This window comes from Cuculus canorus, chromosome 8 (assembly GCF_017976375.1).
Source record: "Cuculus canorus isolate bCucCan1 chromosome 8, bCucCan1.pri, whole genome shotgun sequence".
NCBI classification, from domain to species: domain Eukaryota; kingdom Metazoa; phylum Chordata; class Aves; order Cuculiformes; family Cuculidae; genus Cuculus; species Cuculus canorus.
This window is the reverse complement of record NC_071408.1, coordinates 10,274,934-10,301,930: the sequence shown is the minus strand read 5'-3', so window position 1 is coordinate 10,301,930 and position 26,997 is coordinate 10,274,934. Positions and strand designations below refer to the sequence as shown.

Sequence of the window (26,997 nt, the reverse complement as noted above, 5' to 3'; positions counted from 1 at the left end):
AGATGTCTTCAAAGGTCCTGACCTAGAGCTAGGAAAAAAAAAAAAAGGTATAGTGTTTTCTGGCACTCTGTACTGAGATCTCTGAGACAGTTTTTACTTCTGTGACTCCTAAACACATCAGATAAAGTTTGGAGTCATTCAGTAATTACGTGTTCCTGGTTACTTGTCATATCTACAGCAATCTTGCTAACGTTACCTCTTTGTTAGTAAATATCATCAGATAAAAGGATATTTATCCTTGATTTGTGCTCTGTAAAAGTCCATTAAATAAACACATTATTACCAGCTAACTGACTTCTGAGCTTAGTTTTATGGAGTGTTTTAGTGTGTTGTTAACAATTACAGCTACGGCTTTTTTTACTTCCTGATTTGAGGGACAGTTTTGCTTACCAGATCACCTCTTTCTGTGACTCTTTCATGTATGAACTTGCCCTGAAGGAGCGCTATCTCTAACTATATAATTTTTTATTATGAGTTCAAAATATCTATTAATCTGATAATAATTTCAGAAAGTGTATTTCGTTGTTGAAATAGTGGCCATGACACTACTATTTTGTATCTGTACTTTGGTATAAGAATTTAATATAACTAAAATTCATGATCAAGTTTCTTTTTAAGACAAATTTCAGAAAGTCAAACCTTAAACAGACCTGTACCAGTGTGCTTATCTGGGAAAACTAAGTTAAGGTTGTGTCACAGTGTATGTGTGTACATGTCTGTCTAGAGGGGGCACTTAAACTGTAGTGGCCATCTTTCATGTGGGAGGACTTGATACCTTACTTTGCATAGATTTCAGGTGGGCTTGATGTTCTCCTTGCTCTGCAAAAGTAAAGTGGTTTGTTTGCTGTGCCCTAAACCTCTTTCTCATTTCTCCTCCCTCTACCATCACATCATTTTGTCACAGGTGATACAGAGAGGCAGGACTCTTTTTTTTCCTTCTTTTTACGGCAGTTTCTAAATAATGCTACCAAGTTATAGAAACGTAATCAATGCTCTACACGGCACTTTCAGAGACTGAGAATGAAAAGGAAATAAATAACAAAATCATCAGTGCTAGTCAAGAGTTGCAATGAAGTGTTTGCCAAGGGAAAGAATAGTAACAGTAAAGCCAGGACTTGTTGGTCTTGTTCTATGTGCTGGTGCACTGCATTGACTTTTTGGCCCTTCCTTAAGCTGGACCAAAAAACCTTGTCTGCAGGCTCCTCCAGTTTTGAGGGCAGTAGAAATATAAAGATTTAATTTTCTAGATCTTTTCCTTGCCAAGATAGAATGGAAACCATAAACTAATGGTAAATGTCAACTAACTGCTAGACTTGAAAGAACCAGCAGCTGTCTCCTGCCTATGAAGCAGAGAAACTGTGTGGGAGGAGATGTAAAGAACATCCTCAAATACCCACTCTAATGGGGGGGGACTGTACTGAATATGGTTTTTAACCTTTAGAATTCTTTTGATGTATTTTCATATTAGACTTATATGAAAATGCAAAATGGCAATTGATGTATTCCAGGTAAAGGAACCAGACAAAGGCTTTATGCCACCTGAAGTTAATTTCTGATAAGAAATGGGGCTCTTAATTTGCCTGTATCAATTTTATGTCTGTTAAAGATTTATGATATGAATCTCAAACATCTTCAGAATGTATTTAATTAATAATTGTTTGCAGAGAGATTGAGTGTGCCTTAAATAAGATGCAATGTTTCAATCCAGCAATGCTATTATCTGCATTATAGTAGCACTTAAAAAATGCATCTACCATAAATCTGGAATGATGAGGGGTTTTTTGAGTACAAATAAACATAGAGGAAATAGATCAGGTGCTAGCCATTCATGAGGTATATACTGATAAACTGAGATAAAAAAATAGTCCGCAGTTTTATGCTACTACAAATTGAGACAAATTCTAGTTCAGCAACACTGTTTGACCTAAAAGTTGTCTACAAAAGGCAACTAATGTTTCTTCCACTTGGAATAGGAAGTCCATACCTGTTCTTGAGGAAAGATAAAGGATTGTTTGGGAGTGGTTTTGTTGCTTAAGTAACTTATTTTTGCAATATTTTGTAGATGCCTCATTGATTTCTGACATGGAAAACAATATATAGCCTCATTAGTATGTCCCAATGATTTTTAACTTATTTTAAAAAGATTCAAGGTAAACAACCTAGAAACTGAAGAAAGAGAAGTTTTGTTTTAAAATAATCAATTACAAGTCACTTAGCCAATGTATCTGAAAAATGTAGTGACAATCTGTCTGGTTTTTAATTGGAGAACTTTCTATATTTGGATGCTGATTTTACTGGGCAGATAATACTGCTCTCAAAGAATGATAAATATTGTTCAGTATGGGAAGATTGTTTTTACATGTTTGATGAACAACTCTCATATGCAAAAAAATTAGCAGAACTGCAACTCTGTTATTTCACCTGCAGTTCCTTTAGAGATGTACTTTCTTGTTTGCTGACAACTCCCACAATGGAGCACTTGTCCACAGTCCCAGGAATTACTATTAACTCCCCAAGACGGGAGTGGGAAAATTAGAATTGGTGAGCAAGGCCTGGAAGGGTACCAGCTGGAGGATATTTGTGACAGATAAGAATAACAGGAAGAGAGAAAGGAAAAAAGAAATGGTCAGCACTTTTGGCTTTTTGAAAGTGAGGTGCAGATGACTGGCTGTTATGTTTTTGCAATGCCTTTTTTCCAGACTGCTGTCTTTGTCAGTCACATCTTTAATTTGCCTGGTCTATAACAGCTGTTTTTGCTGCTACCACAGAAAGAGAAATTACAGATTCCAAGCCTTCATTTCATGCCTCTTACCTATAATCCTCAAGTTCCAGTCTGTCTGACCACTTGACAAGGCTTTTTTAATTAGCAGATATTTTTGGGAGCCCTTAAATATGTTTTGCATATACAGAAACACTAAACAGCCTTGGAAACTCTTGATGAGATGAAAAACATCCTGCTGGGAATATAACAAGGAACACAGTGCCTAGAATACTGATTTCCACAATTTTCATGTGCTGCATTAGAAGGCACAATTTACCTGGAATCCTTGTCTTATGAAATGAAAAGAAGAGACTGTTTAGCCATTTAAAAACTTGTCTCTTTAATTCAGTCTCTTCACTGTTTTGTTGCTTCCTCTGAAGAAAGCTTATGGCTTTGGCACAAAATACACAAAAAAGCTTGAGATGAAAACTATCATTCAAACATTTCTGTCCAATCTGCGGGTTCAGATGTACTTACTTATTTGCCCAGATGAGGTAGGTGGAGTTTCATAATGATCTTTTCCTTGTATCTGAGATGGCACTGCTGCCTGATCATTTGGCTGGTGTGGCACATTGTTAATAAAGTTCTAAGAAACAACAAAATCTGTGAAGGTACAGTCTTCTACACAAGATAATAGCTCTCACTGCTGCAAGGATCTTAATGTAATCAATGAAAACAGCTTGGTTTAATCATTTGCTAATTGTATAGCACAACCGACTGATCTCTGGGTTGTACCTTGGAGGCCCGATAACATTTTTCATCGACTTCTGGGGAACCAACACAGATGACAATGGTCAATTGCTCTCAGTTCACTCCATTTGCTGGTCTCCACATGTGTGTTGATTTGTCTAGAAGACAAAGAAATAAAAGATTTTGTGTGATAGCTTAGGATACAGTCAATAGATCAGCCAATAACTGGTCTTGACATTACACAAGGAAAAATCATTAGTATTGCTATAGAGGTCTGAGTGGTTTTTTACTCATTCTTTGGATTTTCAGGTAAAATATGTTACGCTTCAACTTAGCTCTGAGTGAAATTAGATTACTCAGTATATAAAACTGAGACATAATACTGTGAATAAGACTTATATTTTCAATAATTTAAACATCATAAATACATAGGTATTTTCTTTCATGCTGTCAGTTTGCTGTTCTTGTGAGATTTTTCAGACATATAAAACAATAAAAATTTGCCTGAAAATGAACTCTAGGCATATTTTTTCAGTGTTGCAGATAAGTGCTGGTAAGATCCTTCTCTGAAAATTCATATATAAAAACTGTGTGCACTGATCTTTCTGCATAGCTTAGATATGAATTAATTTTCTGTCTTAAAGAAAAATAAACCCACTTAGACAATCAAACACAGGTCTAGGTAATAGTTTGATCTTTATTGGTACACCTATCCTGATGAAATATGAAAATATTCCAGTTTTTCGATAGCCCTGAAAATTGTTGCAACCTTAGCCTGCAATGTTCAAAGACAGCTGAGGAACTACGTACACGACTATCCTCTGTCCCTGAAGTGCAGTGGGTTAGGTGATGGGGCTTCCAGAGCATTATAAATGGTTAGCAACAGGATTGAAAATGCCAGGGCTCAAGTAACAAATATTTGAGTTTTTTTTAAAGCCACTTTATTAAACGGGACTAGTCTGAATAAGTCTGGTATCAAGAAAGTACGGTACATTAAATCTGAAAAAAAAATATATATTTCCAAATGCACACTTTTCAACAGTCTGATGATTGATTTTTGAAGACCTCACAATCTGCAAAATACTGGAATTTATACAGCATATAATTAAAAAGATTAGTCTGTAGGGTTAACCAGCTTGCAGTTTTACTGAAGACGTTTCAAGGATTTCGGATCCATCTTGTTCAGCTACACCTTCTCCATGATGCTTAATGGAGAAACATGCAAGTTTGAATTCTTTGAATAGATTTGAAAAGTCTCGCATTTGTTAGTTGTCTATTTTATAGGACATGAAAAAAACTGCTGCTGCTCCTCTGGGAATTGAAGCACTGAGCTTTAATTACATAATGCCCATTAATGCTAATAAATTTTATGCTAAAGACCCATGCTGTACCTGTGCCAACTAAAACATAAGTCTCCTTCCTTTTCAAGCCCCGTGCCACGTCCAGCCTGGACATGCGGTCATGACGATGAACTCAGTTGCAGTGACAGGCATTGGAAAAAGATAGAAGATTTCATTTTGACTTTCAACAGCTTTTATAGGTTGAAATAATTCTAGGTTTTGATCTTCAAGTAATCTTTAAAAGCATTCAAATACAAATAGTGCTAAATGAGTGAGGAAAGAGGCCACTATGTATGTGAAATCAAGTGATAATATTTTTCAACTGCTGCAGTGTTTCTATAACCTGGTATGACTTGAGTTTTCTCTCAAAAGATTCCTTTGTAATGTTTGTCTGAAGAATGAGTTTACCAGCTGTACAAGGGAAAACATGTTTGGAGCTCTTTATTGGTATATCTTGGGGTTTTTTTTCCTTCTCTTCACTGTACCTCTCACTGAGTCAATAGCTGCAGCACCTTTTTTTTTTTTACCAGTCCTTCCAGAATTCTTTACAGAGTTTGACCCAAGAACTGTCTCCTCCTCTTGCAGTATTTCTGGAAATCAGGCAATCAAATCACTCTTCATCTATGTGTTAAAGTGCAGTGCACTTTCTATGGGTGGAGCAGAGGAGGAGGTTGTTATCCACTTTATGAGAATTTGAAGGAAAAAAAAAGTATCAGTGAGGGGATCAGATTGGTAGGGTACAGACCTTTTTGCATATCTCTGCAGTGAGCTGACATTTGGTATCCCTTTGTGCTAATGAAACAAAAATGTGATAGTGGTGTGGTTTGGTCTGGTTGAGAATGGGAACCAAATGGGAATAGCTGTGCATGAGGAACATGGCGTTTTTTTCAGAGCAGATGAGAAGATTTTGTGGCGGCAGGAACATGAGATCAGGAGGGGCTGAGTGATGGCTGGATCGTAAAATGCATAAAAAGAACAAAAAGTCTTTAGGTACTATCTGGTTATGAAGACTTAAAAACGCCTGGACTTCACAAGTCGAGGGATAGTGGTATCCTCTAAATGGCTGTGAAGAAATGTAATTAAAAATAAATTTAATTAAAAATAAATGTAAACTTGTAACTAAAAGTACAATATTTAAGGTTTGTTCTTGTATTCCCTGTCCTTCACCTTGGATGTAATAAGAAGGATAGGGTTGTTTCTCAGCACAATCTTTGTTTCTTTCATATATTGCTCTTGACTGTCCCAGTCCCTGTGTAATGATTAGTGTCGATCTCCTGAAGTGGTTTTACTAGCTGGTCAAAAGATTACCAGCCCTTTCTTTTTTAAGCGTATCATCAGGGCAGTCTTCAGGAGCAGACAGAAGGGAAGAGCAAGGGCTGCGAGGCAGCGTTTGGTTTCAGAGTGGGAACTGTGCCCCATCCTCCTGGCCTGGACGTCGGTGGGCAGGGGAGACACGATGCTGCGTGGCTGGGCTGCAGGCGGGGGTAACAGCGGGGTGAGAAGAGGGTAGAGAGCTGGACTTGCTGCCTGCGATGCTCTCTTTTAAAGCGCTCTCAGCAGTTGTATTTTATACTCAATTGCAAACCTGTACATTGAAGGCATTAATCATGTTTTTAGTAGTTTAATTACACGACGTTTTCTATGATCTGTTTGTATTGTATTGCTATTTCTGCTGAAAGATTGGAAAACTTAGGCTGAATATGGGTGGCTTTGCCAGCAGATGTGTAGAAACAGCCTCACATAAAAGAAGAAAGGACTATTATAAGCAGAGAGTTTGTAAGAATGCTAAGTGTTGGTGAGCAGTAGTTATCAGAGCCAGGAGCATTTTGAAAACCTTATTGATGACTAAGCCTCCATTTTACACCTCTGCTTCCCAAATCCACGGTCCAGTGGGAGCTCATGCTATTTTTAACACCAGCTAATTTTGCCAGAGTCTTAATGGAGTGGAACTACACTTTAAGTAATTAATAATTTTGAAGTTATATCCTGTTGTTGTAAATATCCTTTTTATTTCTAAATTATTGAGAGACTTGAATTGTCCCAAATCTTCCCACCATCAGTTGCATTTTTTCCCAACTTTCTGATTAGTTTCAAAGAGAAATCATATTCTTGTTTTTTTCTTCTGCTTTGCTTGCCTGCATTCACCTCACTGCTGATCTCCCTGCTCCCAGGCAGACCTGTTCCAGCCCAGTGGTGAGTGCCAGTTGCAGCAGCGTAACAAGCCAAAGGTAGTAAACTCACTATGAAAAGCTTGCAAACTTGGAAATACTTAGGTGCTAGGGTTTAAAACTCATCACAACTTTATTAATAACATCCTGGGGGAAGAATCTTTTAATAGTAAACACATTCAAACAGACTTGAGCTAAAAAAGCTGGATTTACTTTGTTTTGATTCGTGTGTACTACAGCATTATCAGATGATGATTTAAAGCAACAGTGGTGAACTCTTAGCTTGGACTGTATTGAATTGAAGGTTCTCCGTGACTGGAAATGTTTTTCCAGCTTTATAGGCTTCCCCTGCTCCTACCCCTCAGAACACTTTGCAGTTTAAAAAGTGTCATGTGTTAAACAGCATTTATTGAGCCTACTGAATAATCAGAAATATGATTTCATTTTTTCTTGAAACATTAATTCCTGCTCTGCTTTTGAAATGACACACGTGCCAGTGTGCTATTCTTCTCTACGGTAGTTTCTACATGAAATTTATTTTCCCCTGAGAAAATGGAATCTTTGTGTCTTTGTCTACTCACTAGCTTTCAGGCATGTTTTGGCAGGAGCTCTGACTGTCGAGGCACTGGAGAGGAGGGGCCTTGCGCTCATTTGTCAGCTTTTCTTGCATCTGTAATTTTTGTCCACTCAGCAGTACTGGAGGGGCTTAGAAAAGGGGGGAGAGCTTGTAGCTGTTGGAAGTCAAACTCTTGAAAAAATTGCTGGACTGTAACAGTTTGGGAAATGTGTGTGTGTTAGGAGAAACTACAAATGTTTTGGCTAGAAACAGCTTTACGTTTAAGGTTTTAGCAACTCTCCATTTCATGTAATTGCACACCTTTTCCCTGTATAAGTGTACAGGCAATGGTACTGTGTTTATTGACTTGCTTTTTGTGTGTTGATAAACTGGCTTTTTTTTAACAGTGATGAAAAATATCTGTCTGGTGTTGAAGACCTGCTTATTTCCAACCAAAAGCTTAATTTAAAATTTAAAGTCTTTAACTTTTGCCCTAATCCTCTACAGCAATTCCTTCACAAACTGTGCATTTTCATCTCCTCGTGTAAAGTAACCAAACAGAAATCAGTTAATTTTTTTTTATTAGAAGACAGATCCCTTCTTACTAAAGAAAGCATTTTTCCTCTTCAGCTTTTTATGGAATATTAATGTTGATCTCTCCTCACGGTTTCAGTAGGCTATTTAAGCTCAGGGCTCATACTGTGAGCTGTTAATTAATCAGTGTGACAGATGAAGAAAGTATCCAACTATGAAAGAAAACCTTACTTCAGTGACTAACAATAAGGATGTGAGCCTGAGTGATTTAAAGGATTTTTACTTTTTTTTCTTGGATGTGTGATAAGGAGTCTTAAGTTAAGTAACGATGTTGTTTTCACTCAGTTTATGTTTCTGCACAAACATTAAAGGGCTCATCAATGTTTTGTCTTGAAAAGTCTAGACAGGAGTTAAAAGAGCCTCTCTACAGTTTGAAGAGATCCTGTTTCCCATAATTAATAACAGGAAGCAAGTAAATAAGGCTTTGCTGACAAATGAAACTGCAAGAGTAGCATGTACCCAGAAACATTAACTCCTAGCTGAGCAGTGTAGCTGAGGTTAGTTGGTTTTAGGGTACAGGAAAAGACTGCGGTGGAAGCACATTATAGCTTTGCTTAAGTGAATTCAGTTATGTGATAGCAGACTAAAAATCCAAAAGTAACGATAATGCATTTTAATTACTGAGTGTGATTCCTGACCCTTGTTTACATATATGCTATAGTCCAAGAACTCTTCCCCTGTCATTATTTGAAACTCTTTGAACTCAAAAGGAGATTATCATGTTTATTTAAAAGTTGCCAGAAGGCATTTCAGACATTTCCTGGAACAAACTGTATATATCTATTTTAGGAAGATAAGAAATGAAAGGAAACTTGAGGAAAAGCTTTTAATTTTCTTCCTTTTGGAAGACTGTATTTTCCCTTCAAAGATACCTCTTCAGAAAGTAGTTGGAAACCCTTCCCTCCCCCTCCTCAGTTCCTCTGGTTAAAATTAGTTAAGCAACAAGAGGGGAGTTAGATCTTCATCTCTTCTGTACCAGTGTAAAATTAGAGCAGTGCCATTTGTCTTACTGAGCTGTTAAGGTCACTTCAGTAACTTCACATGGCAGCCACAAAAATTCATCCTTGTCCTTGCCTGCCATCCTTACGGCTTGCTTTGGGTTTGGGGTTACATTGGCAGGGGGAGGCTGACAGGGAGGAAAAGGAGGAGGTTTCTCTGTGTGTGGTTGGGGGGAAGCTGTTTTCCTAGTGAGCAGCAACGGCTGAATGCAATATTCAGAAGCACTGGAAAGTATATTTAACTCTGTGTTTGTGCTGGTCTTTAAGTCTGAGCTTGCTGAATTATGGGTTCATGGTCTCGCATGTCGAGTATATGATACAGCTGTGTAATACAGACTGCATGTCATCTTAATGCTGACCATGAAAAGAGATGAAAAGTGAATTTCACTGATTCCTAGGTATACTAGGCAGTAAATTCCTACTTTAGCTAATTTACAGTTAACTACTAGATTTTTTTTTACTGTAGAAAACCCAACAGCTCATCTACTAAAAATAACAAGATAGGCCAAAATAAGCCTATTTGTAGGGCTAATGTTTTCCCTTTTCTGTATGTTTTAGAAGATTAACAGCCGTTACTGTACAGGAGCATGGTGATGAATACTAAATAGCCTGTCCATAAGGCATTTTGGAAGGAATTCAGTAAATTCAAAGAAAGTATCCCAACACTGTATCCCATAACTTTGTTTTATCCATTAGCTGCAGCTAATACTATGAAAGAAACACACCATATCCAAAGAGAAGACACAATATTTACAGTACCTTGTCAGGTTAAAATGTTTACTGGTAGATACTATTTTATTGTTCACTGATTAGGTGAGAAATTTGAGCACAGGTGCCTAACTTCAAGCATAGGATTTTTTGATTATTTCCATTATTACTTCCATAGTTTATAAGTGGATTTCTGTTATTTTCTGAATGCATTTCCCTCCTCTATTAAGTACTGAGTTCTGTCACATTGAATCATACACACCAGTATCCAACTAGACTTACAGATTTTAAATGAGACAACTTATGGAATACTTTGTTACTTCACATAAGTGCTTGGGTTCTTGCTGCACATAAGTCTCTTAGATGTCACTTCAAATGACTACGGTAATAGGAAAAGTCAAAAAGGCAACTGCTGAAAGTGCTCTTTCAGGGTTAACTGCAAGGTATTATGTCAAGGTTTTTCCTTAGCTCAGAACTGTATTAAGTAGTCAATTACTGAAGGAAGTTTATTCTGGACAAGGTGAATTGTCTTTACCACAAAAAATGTTACAATACACAGTAAAGATTTGAAGAAAATGGTGTGAATTTTTCATTTATTTAGAACCTTTGAAAATCAGGTGTTTATATGCTGCACATAATAGATCTAGGGTTAGAAATTAATTAAAAGGAAAGTAATGTACAAACCCTTTTAATAAACAAATTGAGTACCTTGAATTGCACATCCTAGAGAAAATTTTCATATCAAGCCTTCATATATTAGTGTTCAGCTTTTGATATACTCTGTGCAAAGCAAAGAAGGAGATTTTCATGTTTAGGGTCCTTCTTTTAGAACGAAAGATGATTCATCAGTGGACTGTTTGAATTCTTTGAATTATCAAATTATACATTATTGGTGTTGTGTGCACCAGTACACATAGATTGATTAAATACATAATTCAGAGAGACTAACAAGTATAGTAGATAGTAGAATAGCATAAAATAAGGTTACTGATATGGACCCAGGATACAGACCCAGTTTAATCTAAAAGATGCCAATATGAAAAACTATGGTACTCAAAGGACTGGGTATTAGTAGCAGATTTTTTTTTATCATAAAGCTTGGAAGTACGTTGTTTCCAAGTGAAAGTCTCTTAATAACTAGCAGTTTCCAGAACATTATCTAGATTTCCTTAGTTTATGAGGTATTGGAAGTACCATCTTATGCTTTTTTGCCAAAAGGATGAAGTCTGATTTTTGTAGGATATTACCCAGAGACCACTCTGTTAAAGCAACAGTTACAGAGTAACTGTTGGTAGCCTGACTATGCCACACCTCTAACACAATATTTCTTTTAGTCCTCTTGTATTTTTAGTTACTTTGAGAATATTTTCCTTTGTGTCTGCTTGTGATCAGACCTAAATGCATTTCTTCTTCAGGATTTTTAAATATCTTGGATTGTCTAATCTACTCAAGGATAAAGAGAAGTTTAGTTTTGATTCAACGATAGGGTCCTCTTAAGAAACCTAACTAGAAGAAAAGTAAAGAACAATACATTTGCATTTTGGTTCAAATATTAATGTTTCTAATCATAGATTATTATTTAAGTATACTAGGTGTTTATTTTGATACACATTATGGTAAGACATATTTTGCAAATCCTAATTCACAGAACTTGGGAAGCTCTTCTTATTTATTTTAAGCAATAACCTAAATTTGGCATGCAATTTAAAGATGGCATTCCCATTTATCCTTCTTTTAAATGAACTAATAATTGCTGAAAATACTGTAAATTACTGTAAATGTGTGAAAGAAGATGCATGCAGTTGGATAATGATTTAAAGAATTTGCCTGAAATGTTACTTTTACCATGACTAATATTGGCTGGCTCTTGGAAAGTTCACTGTATTGTGTGCAGTGGCTCTACAGGATGCCAACAAACAGTGCAAAATTAAAAATGTTCCAGGCTGCCAGCAGGTAATAAAAACTATGGGTTTGTGAATAGGATATGTGAGTTCACGCATTTAATTTTCAAAGGTATTCACTTTAGAGATTCAATTTTTAAAAATATTTCAAATTTTGGTTTCTTGCTTGTAAAATATGGAACAGAAAATACCTGTTAACACTAAAGGATTTTTAAAAATTACTATTTTTTTTAGGGAGGGTAGGGAGGCTCTGCAAAGGAATCTGAACACGCTGGACCGCTGGGCTGAGACCAATGGCATGAGGTTTAACAAGGCCAAATGCCGGGTCCTGCACTTGGGGCACAACAACCCTATGCAGTGCTACAGACTGGGGGAAGAGTGGCTGGAGAGATGCACGAAGGAGAAGGACCTGGGGGTGCTGGTTGACAGTGACTGAACATGAGCCAGCAGTGTGCCCAGGTGGCCAAGAAGGCCAATGGAATCTTGGCTTGTATCAGAAGCAGTGTGACCAGCACGTCGAGGGAGGTTATTCTCCCTCTGTACTCAGCACTGGTGAGACCGCATCTTGAATACTGTGTTCAGTTCTGGACCCCTCACCACAAGAAGGATGTTGAGGCTCTGGAGAGTGTCCAGAGAAGAGCAAAGAAGCTGGTGAGGGGGCTGGAGAACAAGTCTTATGTGGAGCGGCTGAGGGCACTGGGGTTGTTTAGCCTGGAGAAGAGGAGGCTGAGGGGAGACCTTATTGCTCTCTACAACTACCCGGAAGGAGGTTGTGGAGAGAAGGGAGCTGGGCTCTTCTCCCAAGTGACAGAGGACAGGAAAAGGGGGAATGACCTGAAGCTTTGCCAGGGGAGGTTCAGGCTGGACATCAGGAAAAAATTTTTTACGGGAAGGGTCATTGGGCACTGGCAGAGGCTGCCCGGGGAGGTGGTCGAGTCACCTTCCCTGTAGAAGTTTAAGGGACGGGTGGATGAGGTGCTGAGGGGCATGGTTTAGGGATCGTTAGGAATGGTTGGACTAGATGATCCAGTGGCTATTTTCCAACCTAATGATTCTATGATTCTATGATTTTCTGTGAAGTGGCAGACACTTACTACAGCATTTATTTCAGCAGAAAGAATTGGCTGATGCTATCAAGTGGAGAACACTCCTGAAGTCTTTCTTTCTGTCATACAGCCCAGAAGGGTTTGAGAAGAGTCCTCACTGTGCTCTCTCTATCATGACAGTAGTAATGCCAAAAGAAGTGAAAGAAATGCTGGTTCTGGAAGGAAAGCTATTTTGCTTTATGCATAATGATAATCTAAAAAGAAAAGTAAAACTTTCATCAATATCCATTTTAGCCATCAGAGACTCAAACTGATGTGCACCACTGTCAGTCAGAGGAGGAAGTAATAACCTGTAGTCAGGAGCAGCATCTTTTTTTCCCAGCAGAGGAGTAAGGGAATATCTGCTGCTATTATTATTTCTTGATGTCCTAGTTTAAGCTCAGATTCATCAAACCAATGTGTATGGTGTTCTTACTCCTTTAACCACAAAACTACTTGTATTTTTTTTTAAAGCCGGGAGATTGGAGCACGTGATGATGAAACTGGATTTTTGTTTGTTTTCTTCAACACTCTCATAAAGGTTTTTAAAACTACTGTTTCTCTCCAGAAACATTATTTCTCCCAAGTAACCTAAATATAATGTGACCAGTTAAATAAGTGGATTTTTTTGTTTTGTAGCAAAGTATCTATGGGCACAGCATAAAGGTCAAGTATACTTTCGTCTTCCATTGCTTTTTTTCCTGAATGGGGATAATTTTCCATTCTCACAAAGAGCAAGTTCTATTCACTTTGGTAATTAGCCAAAATCTCTCTCTCTCTCTCTCTCTCTCTCTGTCTCTCTGTTCCTCTCTCTCTCTCTCTCTCTCTCTCTCTCTCTCTCAAGTCCTCATCTTTTATTAGCCTGTATACTTGACATAGGTGTAGTGGAAGTCTTCATTTATATTACAGGAAGGGAGCTTTGTTTGAATAAAACTGCTACAGACATTACACTTTTTTTTGTCAAGATCTATACAATACATTGTCCTTGAGTAAATTTAGTATAGGAAGTGAGGCTGACATGGCAAACTTATTACATGAATATACAAATTGTACTATCAGAATCAGAAATTTTTAGTAAATAAATTTCATTCCATTATGTAAATAATATTTTGGTGCATGTAGCAAGTCCTGCTTTGGAGTAGTATGGCATGTATTACTTTAATTTTATTAATTAAATTAATATATATAGACATTACCATGTGAAAGCTCCATGCCTTAGTTAGGACATGAAATATTTCTCAGTGTTTATTCTTTATCTTGTTTTACTTTCAGAATTAATTCTTCACCTGCCATAAGGTCTTAGCTGGGAGGGAAGCAAAACCTATGGAGGCATATATTGTTTTACACTGAGTCTTGGTTGGTTGAAAGAATTTGTGCTTTGGTTCTGTTCCTCCATCAAAAGTTACTCTGATAATGAGAGCAGAACTGCGCATACTCTGGAAAATATTACTGCCTCTGCAGATACTATGGCCTGGTGTGGTTACGTTGGTTCATTGAAGAAGTTTTAACAGTTCATTTTAATTCTTTCAACTAGAAAAAGTTTTAAATAATTCTATATCCAGTAAAAACATTGTACTTCATGACACTGAGTTCTGACATTGAAGAAGAGTGCTATGATTCTGCATTTTGCACACTTCTAGACAAAAAACCACAGATTGTTCTTAGTGACATGAGACCAGCTCTTGGTCCTTCTGTTACTTTATTTAATTGACTGTTAAAAGTAATTTTGCTCTTAAATGTGTAATTATATTTCTTCTTATCGATTATTTCTTTAAAATTGTTATACTGATCCTTCTGTCTTATAGAAGGTTAATAGAGACCCTTCTATAAAAATCCATGTAATAAAAAAATAACTTAAATTACCAGAATTATGTGAAGTATACCAACGTAGGGTGTATGCAAATTTTGCTGCTGTGGGTTGGTTTTTTTCCACATCAAATCAACTTTGAGCCCAGAAAAAAATTTAGTCTATCTTCACCTTTTATTCCAAAGAAGTGCCATATGTTTGGCTTGCACTTACCAAGATATATAAGAAGATGTATATTTGTAAAATATTTGCATAGCTCTCTTTTACTGATAGAAACCTTCCTAAATGTATAGGTTTTCTTCTTTGTAAAAAAAAACCAAAACCTATATATTTTTCTGGACAATATTCTGTTTTTATGATACTCTAATAAACCAGCATTTTTTTATCTTCTAAGGCAAATTGCTAGTGTTGAAAAACAATGAAAGCAAGTGCAGTACATGATTCATGGTGATAAATTTCTTTTAATAGATTTGTCTTAAATATTAAGATAGCTCAAAACACATACAGTTTTGGTACTTACTAGAATTTTTTTTCTTCATTTCACACCTCAAACACACCAACCTTTACATATTCTTTCAAGCATTCACCTTTTTTGTTTCAAGAATATACTGAGCCCTCTTAAAACCATTTAAAACAGAAGGTGAAGGCTGCGGTAATAACTAGGCTATTCTGCTGAATTCCTGTGAAACTTGGGAGGTTTCTCTGTAAGTCCGCTGAAATGCCTGACAGCCAAACAGCGCAGTTCCATGACTCAGAAAATGGCAGCCTGCCATAATTTTTATAGCTGTTGAAGATGCATTTCAGTAAGAGTAAGATCTTTTAGGCCTTGTCATCTACAATATTACAATGAAGTTTTCAAAGACTTGGGAAAAGCTTATCAAGTGCCCTTTGTCAACTATGCATTTGCTTAGCTCTGGTCATAAGCAGAGGCTGAGAAAGTCTTTATCTTGTCTTGTTTGTTCCAGGTATCACATATGTGATGACTGAATCTCCTGGTAGCAAAAGAATTGTTTTAAATACAGAGCTGACTGTCATTCCTTTTCCTCTTACATGTAAAATTGGACTAATCAAAGTCCAAAAAGTCATCCTTCCCCTCCCATGAATAAATTTGCTTACCTCTTTAACAATTCCAGTTCTCTTTAAAATATCTAAAAAGTGGGTTTGCATTTGAGATACGGTAATTCTATGACTAAAATTAACTCTCAGAAGGATCAGTTACGGCATTTTTATGTTTATTCAATCATTTTACATGATATTTTACTTTAAAAGTTTACATAAGTAGTTGCACTTGACCAAAACGGATTAAAAGTTTTCTAATAGAAGTTATGCAGTAGGTACTGTTGCAGTGTATGATTTCTTGCAGAAGTTCCTCACAAATTATGCATTTAATTCTAACTTGGATTGTTAATTCTGCCAAGCAACTTTATGGTAGTTCTGGCCCATTGCATCGAACCCTAAATAACTTAGGGGGAACACATGTTATTGTTACGTATGTATGAGGGTGAAATAAAGTAACACGGCTCAATACATTAAATTCACGTGACCACCAAATGCAGATTGCTAACTCCTATTGAGCCCTTCATATAGAGAAATGAATCACTGTATACTATTCATTGCTCCCTTTTTTTAACTAGCAAACTGATAAATATTTCATGATCACAGGTAAGCATAAAACTCACTTTTTCCAGCCCACAAAACTTTACGTTCAACACTAGTTCTGTTCTACAATAAATTTCAGTGAAATCTATGAAGAAAGAAAAGATCTGTCCAAAATAGTTGATTTGTTGCAGAATGGGAAACAGCTATTTTGGATTCAATGTATCTAGTTTGGACTACAAATTCCCTTTTAATCATCAGAAATGTTTTCCGAAAGAATTTTCCTTAAAAGTGGTACAACCTCACATGAAGTTTAATTTCATGAATCACCATCTTCCAGCTTGACAGAAAAGCTGATATTCAAAGATGCACTATTTGTGAATTAGGAGTCAAACATGAAGTGAAATCTTCTTACGTTTTTGGTGAGAAGTGGCACTTGATCCTTGAGGCAAATAAATTCACTTCAACCAACATGACACATCACATCACATTACTAACAAGTGTACTGGTAAGGCTATAAAATGAAATGCCACTTTCTGTTAGGTTAAAAGTAGGACACATTTTTTCCATTTCTGAAAGTTCTATCACTTCATATAGTTGATTTTACAAATGAAAAATGACAACTGTCCAGTACAGAAGTGGTCTACAAATTACAGAAAAGCAGCTTACACTGAGTAGTGTGGCAGAAGAATATGCCAGGCACTTCATGAGAGGAGAATGCAGCATAGTGATGTGGAGATTACAGACCCCACAAAATTTAGTTATGCCAAGTCTCTCATTCTTAACCAAAGAGGAGGCTGAATAAAATATAATTATGGTTATAGTTTTATTTTAGGAGGCTCAACAAATACAGTGACCTTGTAGATAGGCAAAATACTTAGAGTACCTGGACAAATACAGAGAGAGGACATATGGGGGTTTACATTTTTGTTAACTTCATCTGTTTTCATAAGTATCCTGAACTAGATTACTACTGCCAGGTTGTCAGGCTGTTACACAACTGTGTGCATGACATACCATATTGAATTCCCTAGGTTACTTTGTAACTGTGTAGCAGTGTCCAAGCAGTCCCAATTCACGTTTTTTTATATCAGAATGAATAAAGGGAAATAATCACAATGTACCTTTCTACAGCCTGACAGTCAGAGAATAATCAAAGAAGAATTTCTTATATTACATCATTCTGAAGTTGGAATGCAAGTCCAGAAGAACCTGGGTCTCCAACTGGATTCAGCACTAACTTGCTCTTTCCTTCCCCAGGAAGATGAAAGGGAATCTTTATGGAAAAATCTTTCAATCGATACTACTAGGTTTTACTTAATAAATATTTTAATGAAATTCCAATGTCTCTGCTGGAATTGTGTTCTACATATGGCTAAAAGAAACTAAAAAGCTAACCCATAGAGGTAATGGAATGAATGAAGAGAATTTTGATATTAATAATATAATTTGATAAAATGCCTTGTTATATCTTTGTTATTGTTTTAATAGCTTTGATACAATTTTATTTTCAAGAGTTTGAATCAGTGTAAGAAGGAAAACAAATATTTAAAAACAAGAAATAAGATATAGTAAGGAATGTAACACTAGTTCACAAAATCTTTCACTTATGAAGACTGGAGTTGTTATTAGGGGTTTTTTGAGTGCTTTTCACTCCAGCTGCACTAGACAATACTCTGACTTCTAGTTAATACATGCAGACATATCTACTTGTTTTCCTTTGCATTTCAGCACATGTACTTCCCCAACTGGCAGCTTTGCCATTTATATGTGGAAAACAAGATTGTATTAGCAAGGGGAAGAGAATGAGATTTCAAATGAATGTAGTACACAAATATCTTAGTTGCATTAACGAAGGGAGAAGAGACTTAAGTTTTAATTTAGTTGTTTGGATCATAACGCACTTAGAACTTCCACAAGGCTTGCCGTGAGTTACAAATAACCAAACTCCTTAAAACTCATACTCTCCTTAGAAGGCTTCATATTAGGACCAGCTTTAGTTTCTGTTAATGGTGGGAGCTCTATGTAGATATCCAGTAAGAGTACATATATTCAATAAAGCCACTTATTTTTCTCTTAAAGTTGAAGCTTAAATCAAACGCTGAAATACTCTTCCCCTGCTAATGCAGAATAGAACTATGAAAGTATTATATTTTTTATGAAGTTAAACATCATACGTAGGAGACAGATGATTGAATGTAATGTTCTAGGAAATAAACACTCCTTACTCCATTCAACAACTAAATTATCGTTAAAATCCCACAATTTCTCTCAAAGCGGAGAATAACTGATGTAATAACGAGAGCTCTATCAGGCACTGTATTACTGCCCTCTTGGGTATGGATGTATTGCTAATCCTCTTAAGGATCATTTGGCATCAAGTTTGTGTTGCCTAGCTAGGCCAGAACCATCTAATTTGCAGGAAGACATTTGGATGAATTCTGTCTCCTTTGGAAACTCTTGCGATATCTTTCTTTTGCTCCATTTTAAGTGAAACTGAGTAGAACCAACTGTAACTCTAGTCTAGTCTAAAGTCAAACGTTTCCACTATGAAAAGTCAAATTGTGGAAAATGCTTGTATGGAACCAAAAAGATTCAACCAGCTACCTAAATTCTAGAAGACAGGTTTTTTCAGTTGTTCTTTGTAAGCAATATCTTGCACATTTTTTCATGTCTTAAGGCCACAGAAACCTAAAATCTTTTCAAAGTGCCTTCAAACAGACTCTGTTTAGGACTTGGGTTTCCTAAAGTTTCTTTTTTCAGTGTCCTGTTTTCTGTTCAGTGCATGACAAGTGCTTGTAGTAATTCAGGTTTTCAGATGATGGAGGGAGACACCTAATATTTTCTGTATTAATAGCTACAGACAGAAAAGTATTGTGTATTTTGGAGACTTGGTGTCTGCGAACATAAGAAACTCAATTAATAGGTTTCGTGTACTTGAAAGCAATGCCTTTCTAGACAGAGTACTAGAATTAGACAAACAAACTCTGAAGACTTTCTGATACAGGCTGCGCATTATAGCTTGCATAAACCTGTGCTGAAGAAGTACTCAACCAGAATGACTTGAAAAGAGTTGATAGAAGTATTACCAAATGAAAGGAACAGTACTCTTAATCCTGTAAAGCAAAGTGTTCATCAATGAACAGAGTCACTAACATATTAATGATTTAATCATTAGAGATGATAGGAACTGTGAGTCGCTATGTTAAAAACACCAAAATTAGCCCATGTCTGTTCCAACCTGGAATTTCATAGGTTCTTACGAATTAGGGAGTTCGGTATCTTGCCTGCTGTAATCAGCTAGAGTTGATACTGTTGAATCCTCATTATCCACTAGTCTACATAATCTCTGTACGTTAAAATTAAATCTCCAACTGATACAGCTAACCTTCAACACAGATTTGCTGTCAACTTATACAGTTCATCCCACGAGGAACTCATTCGCTTCTGTAAACTAAACCGGAGTACATCTCTTCCTCCTTTGCCCCTTGCATTTCAAATTGAGTAGTCCTGATCCTCTACGTAGGCTTTGTCAACTGAAACAACACAGTGGGTAAACAGATTTCCCAGACAATGCAAAGTGATCTTTTAAGCATCATCAGTAGCTTCTTACATACTTTTGATCTAGGTGTTGGTGTGAAAATCTCATTGTCATTAAATTCTTCACTTTTCTTGCTCACTTTTGTCTAATTTACTGCACCCTGAGAGATCGCTGGTAATTACATTGACACTAAAGAAAGGATACACTTCAGCAGAGTCCAGAAAAAGTTGGACGGTGGAATTTAATCTCCTTTATCAGCCTCCACAGAATTCTCTTTGTCTTTTCTCATCAGCCAAATCTATAATATCTTGTTACACAGCTTTGATTCTAGCTTTACAGTTTTGAGGATAAACTAGTCCCTCTCCCTGGTCCAGTTCCAGAGATTTCTGATGAGGAACCAAATCTTTTAGAATCTTAACTACAAAAATAAAATATGAGTTGATATTCAGCAGTCTGATGTAAAAATTACATGATCCACATGTTGTGTAAATTTTAAAGCATATTTGCCTTGCTTCATTCCATTAAAATACATTTCTCTGCCAAATTTGTATTTTCTTCCCTAGCATCCATTTACTTTCCCAAACACTCAAATGAAGCAACATAAATTTATTAAAGGCTTACAGGATAGCTAGCAAACACTTAAGATACCTGCTTAAGTATTGAAGATTCTGTTTCTCTTTTAGTCTGTAAATATGTTTAGTCTGAAATCAGTTCTATTAACTTTTCATAGCAAGCCACTTATCGAATATTTGCTTCTACTGGAGATCCTTTAATAAATACAGAAAAAAAATCTGTTAAGATCGGTGTTACAGGACAATGGGTCAATCATCCTTATGAAGAAATAAATACAAAAACCTTTAAATAAGAAATATTATTAATTGAAATTTGATTTTTTTTTAGTCAGGAGGAGAGAGAAAATTAGATATTCTTTAAGCATCACTGTGATTAGTGCTGGTCTGTTGAAGAAAACACTCATTGTGTCTTTTGAAGAGAGACTTTGTAAATTGTATTAATGTCAGTGAAAGGTAGGGTTACTAGCTTTGGAAGGCAAAGGAGCCCAACTTCCATTTGCTTCATAACAGATGTCTGCATTTGTTTTTAAACAATCTTTAAGTAATTTGGGAATGAAAATAGTGAGTATTCTTGTGAAAAATGTGTCTTAATGTTGTTTTTCACAGCCATGTTTAGGAAATATATTCTTGATTTATCAAGATAGGTATTATGATAGGTAAGAATGGGAATGGCATCGTATCAGGGAGACATCTGCCTGTCCTTCTTGGAGTAGGATAAAATATGACACTTTTCTGATGCTATGGGAAATAAGTTTTCAGCACATGAAACATTTTGACTTTTAACTAAGAGGTTGAGTTTTACAGTGCCACCATCTTTTAAAGATTAAATGCACATAGCACTATATGGAATACAATATCTATTGTTCATACTTCTTGAATGACTTGGAATCATGTGCTAACATGATGAAACCAGATGGGATGTTCAAACGCTAAACTCCATTCAGTGCTAGCCAGATGTCTTTCCTGGAGGATGGGGGAGGGATCCTCCAAATAGCAATTTCAGAAAAGAAATTAACTATCAAATTTTAAGCAATTAATTCAAGCGATAAATACATCATATTGATTATTCAGTAATTGTTTAACTGTTTTTAGGTAATCTTGGTCTGATTTCATCCTAGCTCCTGGATTCAGATGTGGATATACCATCTGATCTGAAGAGTTTATTTTTTTTCCCCAACTTAAACAGGCAGTTAAAAGTTAAATTAACTTGGCGAAGAGATACAGTGTTTACTTCTATGGCTCAACAAGTATCTTACAAAGAAAAAAAATGGAAAAAGAGGGCAGTAGAGAGCAAAGTAGGTAAGTCAAAGCAAGCTGCAGAATGTGGCACGCACCAAATTTACAAAAAAAAAAAAAAAATCAAATGGTTAGCAGTTGCTCAGAAAGGTTACATCTCTAAACTAGATTAACAAATGTTTCTATAATAAGCCAGCTACATGCATAGCTATGTTTGTAGAAAATGCATGGCTGTCTTCTCCTGTCTTAAAAAAAACAGCAAACCAAAAATTCTTTAGTTATGCTACCTTTGACCCTTACACAAATTCCCACTACAGTGGGCTTGCAGCAGTGTGGAGAGACTGTAAATATGTTTAGACAGCTGGTACAGTCTGGGGCCTTCTTAAGGAAATGGAAAACAATACAGAAGGTCTTCGTGCAGAAATATTCTCATATAATGAAGAATGCCCAATATCTTTCAATGCAGAATGCCTTTTTCAGTATTGCTTATGAAATTGAGTATGAGTTTTCAAACAGAACAATTGAGAAGTAGGTATACTCCACATTTCTCTTTCATGCTATGTTAACCTCACTTATTTTACATTTGTGCAGCAGAAGAAATGCCAGCCAAGCTAAGTTTCTAAATTTAAAAATACTGGATGACAAATCTTTGGCAAGGAGAGGATGCACAATTCTAGTCTTCGCTATGCTTGCCACCTCCTGTTGTAGAGAACCGAGTTAAAAAGGACCAGGAAGCTCATTAAGATCTTGTAGCCAAAGGCGATAACCCCCTCTCCCATAAAAGTCTCAAATTTTCTTGACTGTCTGCTTTCCCTTTGCAATGTCCAAAACACGTGGTGAATCCTGAGGGCATCTAGCAGGAAATCTTTGCTGTTTGTTCTTTATAAATCTCAAAAAAGGGAAGAAAAGGACAAGGCACAGGCACCACATAGTGCATTGCCCAACAGAGAGGCTTTGGAGGAGAACAAAGTAGAACTAGGTCTTAATACAATAAAAAGTTTGTGAATTCAGCCAAGTCCCTCTGGTGATATCAATGGCCTCGATGTTCTCATTATCTGTGTATGCAAAGCATCATTCTCCTTCCACCAGGGGTCTTCACGTTTGTTAGAAACACACAAGGGAGTCCTAACCCACCGAAGCCTGCTGGGATGATGCTAAATGTGATCCCCTGTGCAAAACGACCTACGTGGGTACAAGTGTAGTGCCAGATCCCTTGGGGACCCAACTCAAACCAAGAAATATATTCATGAACTTGATGCACATTTAATGTTAGTCCTTGTTTTCTTTGACTTTTTCTTAAAGTTGAGGATTTTTTGTATTGTACAAATTTAAACCGGTCGTTCAGCCAAAAACTTCTTAATTCCTCTCTGAAAAGGACATGAGCTTCATCAGCCTTTCAAGTAGCTTGGGTTTCACTTCCTTCATTGATGCCACCAATAGATTTTAATATTTTTTTTTTCCATGGAAAAGGTCTTAATAAAGTTACACACATTTTACCACTGAGCCTGAAAAATTCAGCTAGAATACTGGCACTAATAGAATTAGTCATGATGAATGTTTAAATGAAGTTATGTAAGATGTAAGCATTATTCCCTGAATATATGTACAAAACTGGTGGAGGATATTGTTTAAAGGGATTTGTTTTCCTCTTTTTTTTTTAATTAACTGTTTTGTAGAATTGAAATGTGGATTTAATGATAAAATAAGACAGGGCAACTTAATAATAAAAACCAAATAAAACTAAAGCATAAAGTACATGAATCACCAATGAGGTGAGGAAAAAATCTTAGATTTAAAAACAAAATGTCAAATAAATCCCAAGACTGAAGCAAACATGTCCCATATTTTGACTTATTGAAATTTTGTGAGACAATGCTTGCTTTACTGTACTATTAATTCTGTACTGTGATTCTGTGATTCTGTGATTCTGTGATTAAGTGTTTTGAGGAAATTTGTCACAAATTTTGCAAGTAGAAAAATTATGAAAGAGAGACTAACTCGATTGCCACATAGTTAGTTATTTGGTGTTCCAATAATAATGTTCCAATAATAATGGAAATGCAGATTTGAAGTCCTAATCTTTCTTCCTAAAAATATTTATATATCTTCGAAACTTAACTGTCCTACAAAAAGGCAATATTTTACTTGGTTTTATGGTTTAGGTAAAATTTCAAAAAAATCCAATTCTATCTATTTCATATTTATGGTAACGTGTTCCAATTTTTATATCTTTACATCTTGACCACTTTGTGCAGAGTAACTCAACAACTCAGGGTACAGGGGTTTAAAGAAGCAGGTTGGATGAGGGTAGAAGAGATGGGTAAGAAACAGCTCGTCAGCGAATGGAGTTCACAAAGGAATCTGTCCCTAGTTTTAGAATTTTGTGAACTGATGCTATGGAGCACACCCGAGCTCTGATCCGGGTGGTGCACAGGATCTGGAATGAAGGATTTCTTCTCTTCCATGTCTATGATATAGTCACTTACTGGAAGAAATCTGGTTTTAAGTGTTATGCAAGACTGAAGTATTATATAAGAATTACAGAAGGAGACACCTGGGTTGTTTTTTTTTTTGGTGGGGTGGGGGAAGGGTTATGGCTTGTTTCAACTGGCATAGAAAAGAACTTTAAAACCAAGCACAATTCAAAGGGGAGGGGTGCTTTAATTTCCTTTCTTCAGGTAAAATGTGTAGTGAAAGCTTTAGGAATGATTGTAAGTTACAGGATGAGGGAAATGTGTACTCACACAAAAAAAAGACATTTCAATGGGCAATTTCCTGTACTATAGGTGCACTTATTGCATGTAGAAGGGACTAATAACTCCTAAGGATAAATGAATCAAGACACAAGAATAGTGTAATACTTCTACCATGCTTTTTTTTTTTCCTAGATATTGTACCTTGTGTAACAATTGTAACAAATCCATTTAGAATTTACATAGAATAAGTCTTATATTAGTCTTCTCTCAAAGACATGATTTTGATGTTCCAAAACAGAAGACTATATTAATTCATAATTTTGTCTACTTAAATTAGAAACATGACTAATATCAGCTTTATTTGATTTTATACTTGCAAATTATTGACAAATCAGTAATTTGCAAACATTACAAGAACTTCATCTCAGATTGCAGTCCTGAAAAAAGATTCATAGTAGCAACTTAAAGAAAAGCAAATGAAATCACTTTTTACAGTCACAGGAGTCTGACATTTTTTAAGTACAAGGAATCAAAGGGCTGTTTCCACTGATATATAAAAAGTGATGATCTTGATGAGATAGTAGAAGAAAACATTGTGAAAAATCACACCATTCTGTTTATTTCAAGTCCAGGTCTTCAGTGCTATGTGTTTCCTTCACAGAAACAATGTCTGTTTTCAGTCTACAGAAGTAGTTGAATTCTCAGCTGTGCAAAAAATATGATTATGACAAGTACACTTGACCTTCAGTGGAATTAAGGAGAGTACCACCTGCACTAAAGATGTCTTGTAAACAGTGTCAGGAGCAAAGAGATACAGCCTGGCTAGAAATCAAATCCAGTTGCATAGCTTACTACAATAATTGCATTGCAGGTTGCTTTAAAGCTTTGACTTCTAATTGTACCCTAGTCTTATACAAGAAGTGTCAATGAGTTATTAGCAGCTGCACTGTGAACAGGAGCACTCTTTGTGCTGAGATAAAGCTACCCAGCTCTAGAAATAGTCAGTCATGCAATAAACAACATTTCTATTTTTTTTTGTGATTCTCTTGCAGTCCAAATATTACAAATTAAATCAAAGAACATAAGACAACTGTTTTAGGGCAACTGTTTCAGGGCACTTCCCAAAATATTTTGATCCCTTGACCCATGCCTATTCCTAGAATAAACTAGCATAGTAAGATTCATGAAGTAAAGGGTATTTTCATTTTGTTTCGAAGAAAAAACTCAAAAACTGAGCCCCTTAAACTGCCTAGATAATGAAGATGGCCTAAATCAGTTTATATGTAGATGTCATGGGGTAATCATAAAATAGTCTTTTACAAAGACACAGTATCCTGTAGCCTGGTTGTCACAGCTGAATCCAATAAACAAATGTTTTAGTCCAGAACCAAACACATCTCTGTCATGGACGTTCCCTAAATGTAAACCCTCATGAGATCTCTTTTTATGAAAGTCTCACCTTGAAGTAATGCTGTGCCTAGAAGAGGTGTTACCCTGGGTTGTCTTGGCTAGACAGTTCTACCTAGTAAGGTTCTCCATAAAGACTACCTGCTGTTATTCACCTCTTCCAAACCCATCCTTTTCCTCTTTCCTTTTCCTTCAGCTTAATGAACATTTCACAATATAGCTCAGAGGGGAAGGAGTGTAGGGGAAGTCAGTTTTAGTTATTTAAAGGTTTTAAATGTCTGAATCATACTTTCTAAACTTTCTTTAGGCGCAGTTAGCTGCTATAGATCACAAAGTGCAGTGCAGTTTTGTTATTTCCAGTAAGCTTTATATTGCAGTTGCACAGAGTGCATTTTAGTACATAGTATCATGTGGTGGAAAACTCTTAAATACAAGGTCAACATCTGAAGAAGCCATCAGTGCTGCAGCATATTATAAATGGGGAAAAAGTGTTCCTTGCCCACAGTGACGGAAAACACTCTTCACAAGCTTTTTGGAAAAACAAAATTAGTAATGGTCTCCAAGATAACGGTACCCAGATTATACTTTCTCCCCAGCAAAGTCAAATTGCAAGCCCTCAAAATCTTAGCAACCAACTGCTAAATATAAGGCATATATGAATAAACATTACATCTGCATGTGCCATCTTTTATATTATCTGCATCACTGACAACTGTAGACCTTATAGCATTTTAATATACATTTTACTACACCCCTTATAGCATTTTAATATACATTTTACTACACTCCTTATGTTTGTAAAAAAAGAATTAACATTTATAGACCTTACGTAGTTTAGTTCTTTACATTACTGGTTTGTAAAACTGTAGTGTTTTTCTTTAAATTTTTTGTCTGTCCCAATATAATTAATAATTGTATCAGAATTCAATTTATTTCCTAGAAAAATCTGTTCGAGTACCTTGGCTGTTTTGCAGCAATGCCTTCTGTTTTTTTCTCCAATTTCCATTGCAAAGAGAATAAATTTAAGAGAGATCAATAGCATTGCTGGCATACGTTGCATACTCCTGCTTTAAGCCAGTGCTCAGAATATGCAACATGTTTAAACTTAATCCTGTATCTTGCATCGAATTATGCAAATAGTATACCCCTAAAAGGAAGATTTTGTTTCTATTAATTTAATACAGTAATAACTAATGCAGGGAAAAAGTGTAAAACAAATCATTGTGTGTACTTCAGATAAGAAAAGTGTTCTAAGCCTTGATATTGGGTGTGTGTGACGGATGTTGTGTGAAATGCTGGGCACTTTGCAGTGTGTGAAACCTGCACAAACTTTCCAATAAT

General features: G+C 36.1%; 1 long non-coding RNA gene across 2 annotated transcripts in view; it reads right to left on the bottom strand.

Moving 5' to 3' along the window:
* LOC128852855 (uncharacterized) overlaps nucleotides 1–26,997 on the bottom strand; it is a 65,124-nt gene that overhangs the window by 29,670 nt on the left and 8,457 nt on the right. For both annotated transcript variants that reach the window (XR_008450945.1, XR_008450944.1), the window contains exon 2: nucleotides 3,239–3,609. This is a non-coding gene — a long non-coding RNA (uncharacterized LOC128852855). The remainder of the gene's footprint in view (nucleotides 1–3,238; nucleotides 3,610–26,997) is intronic.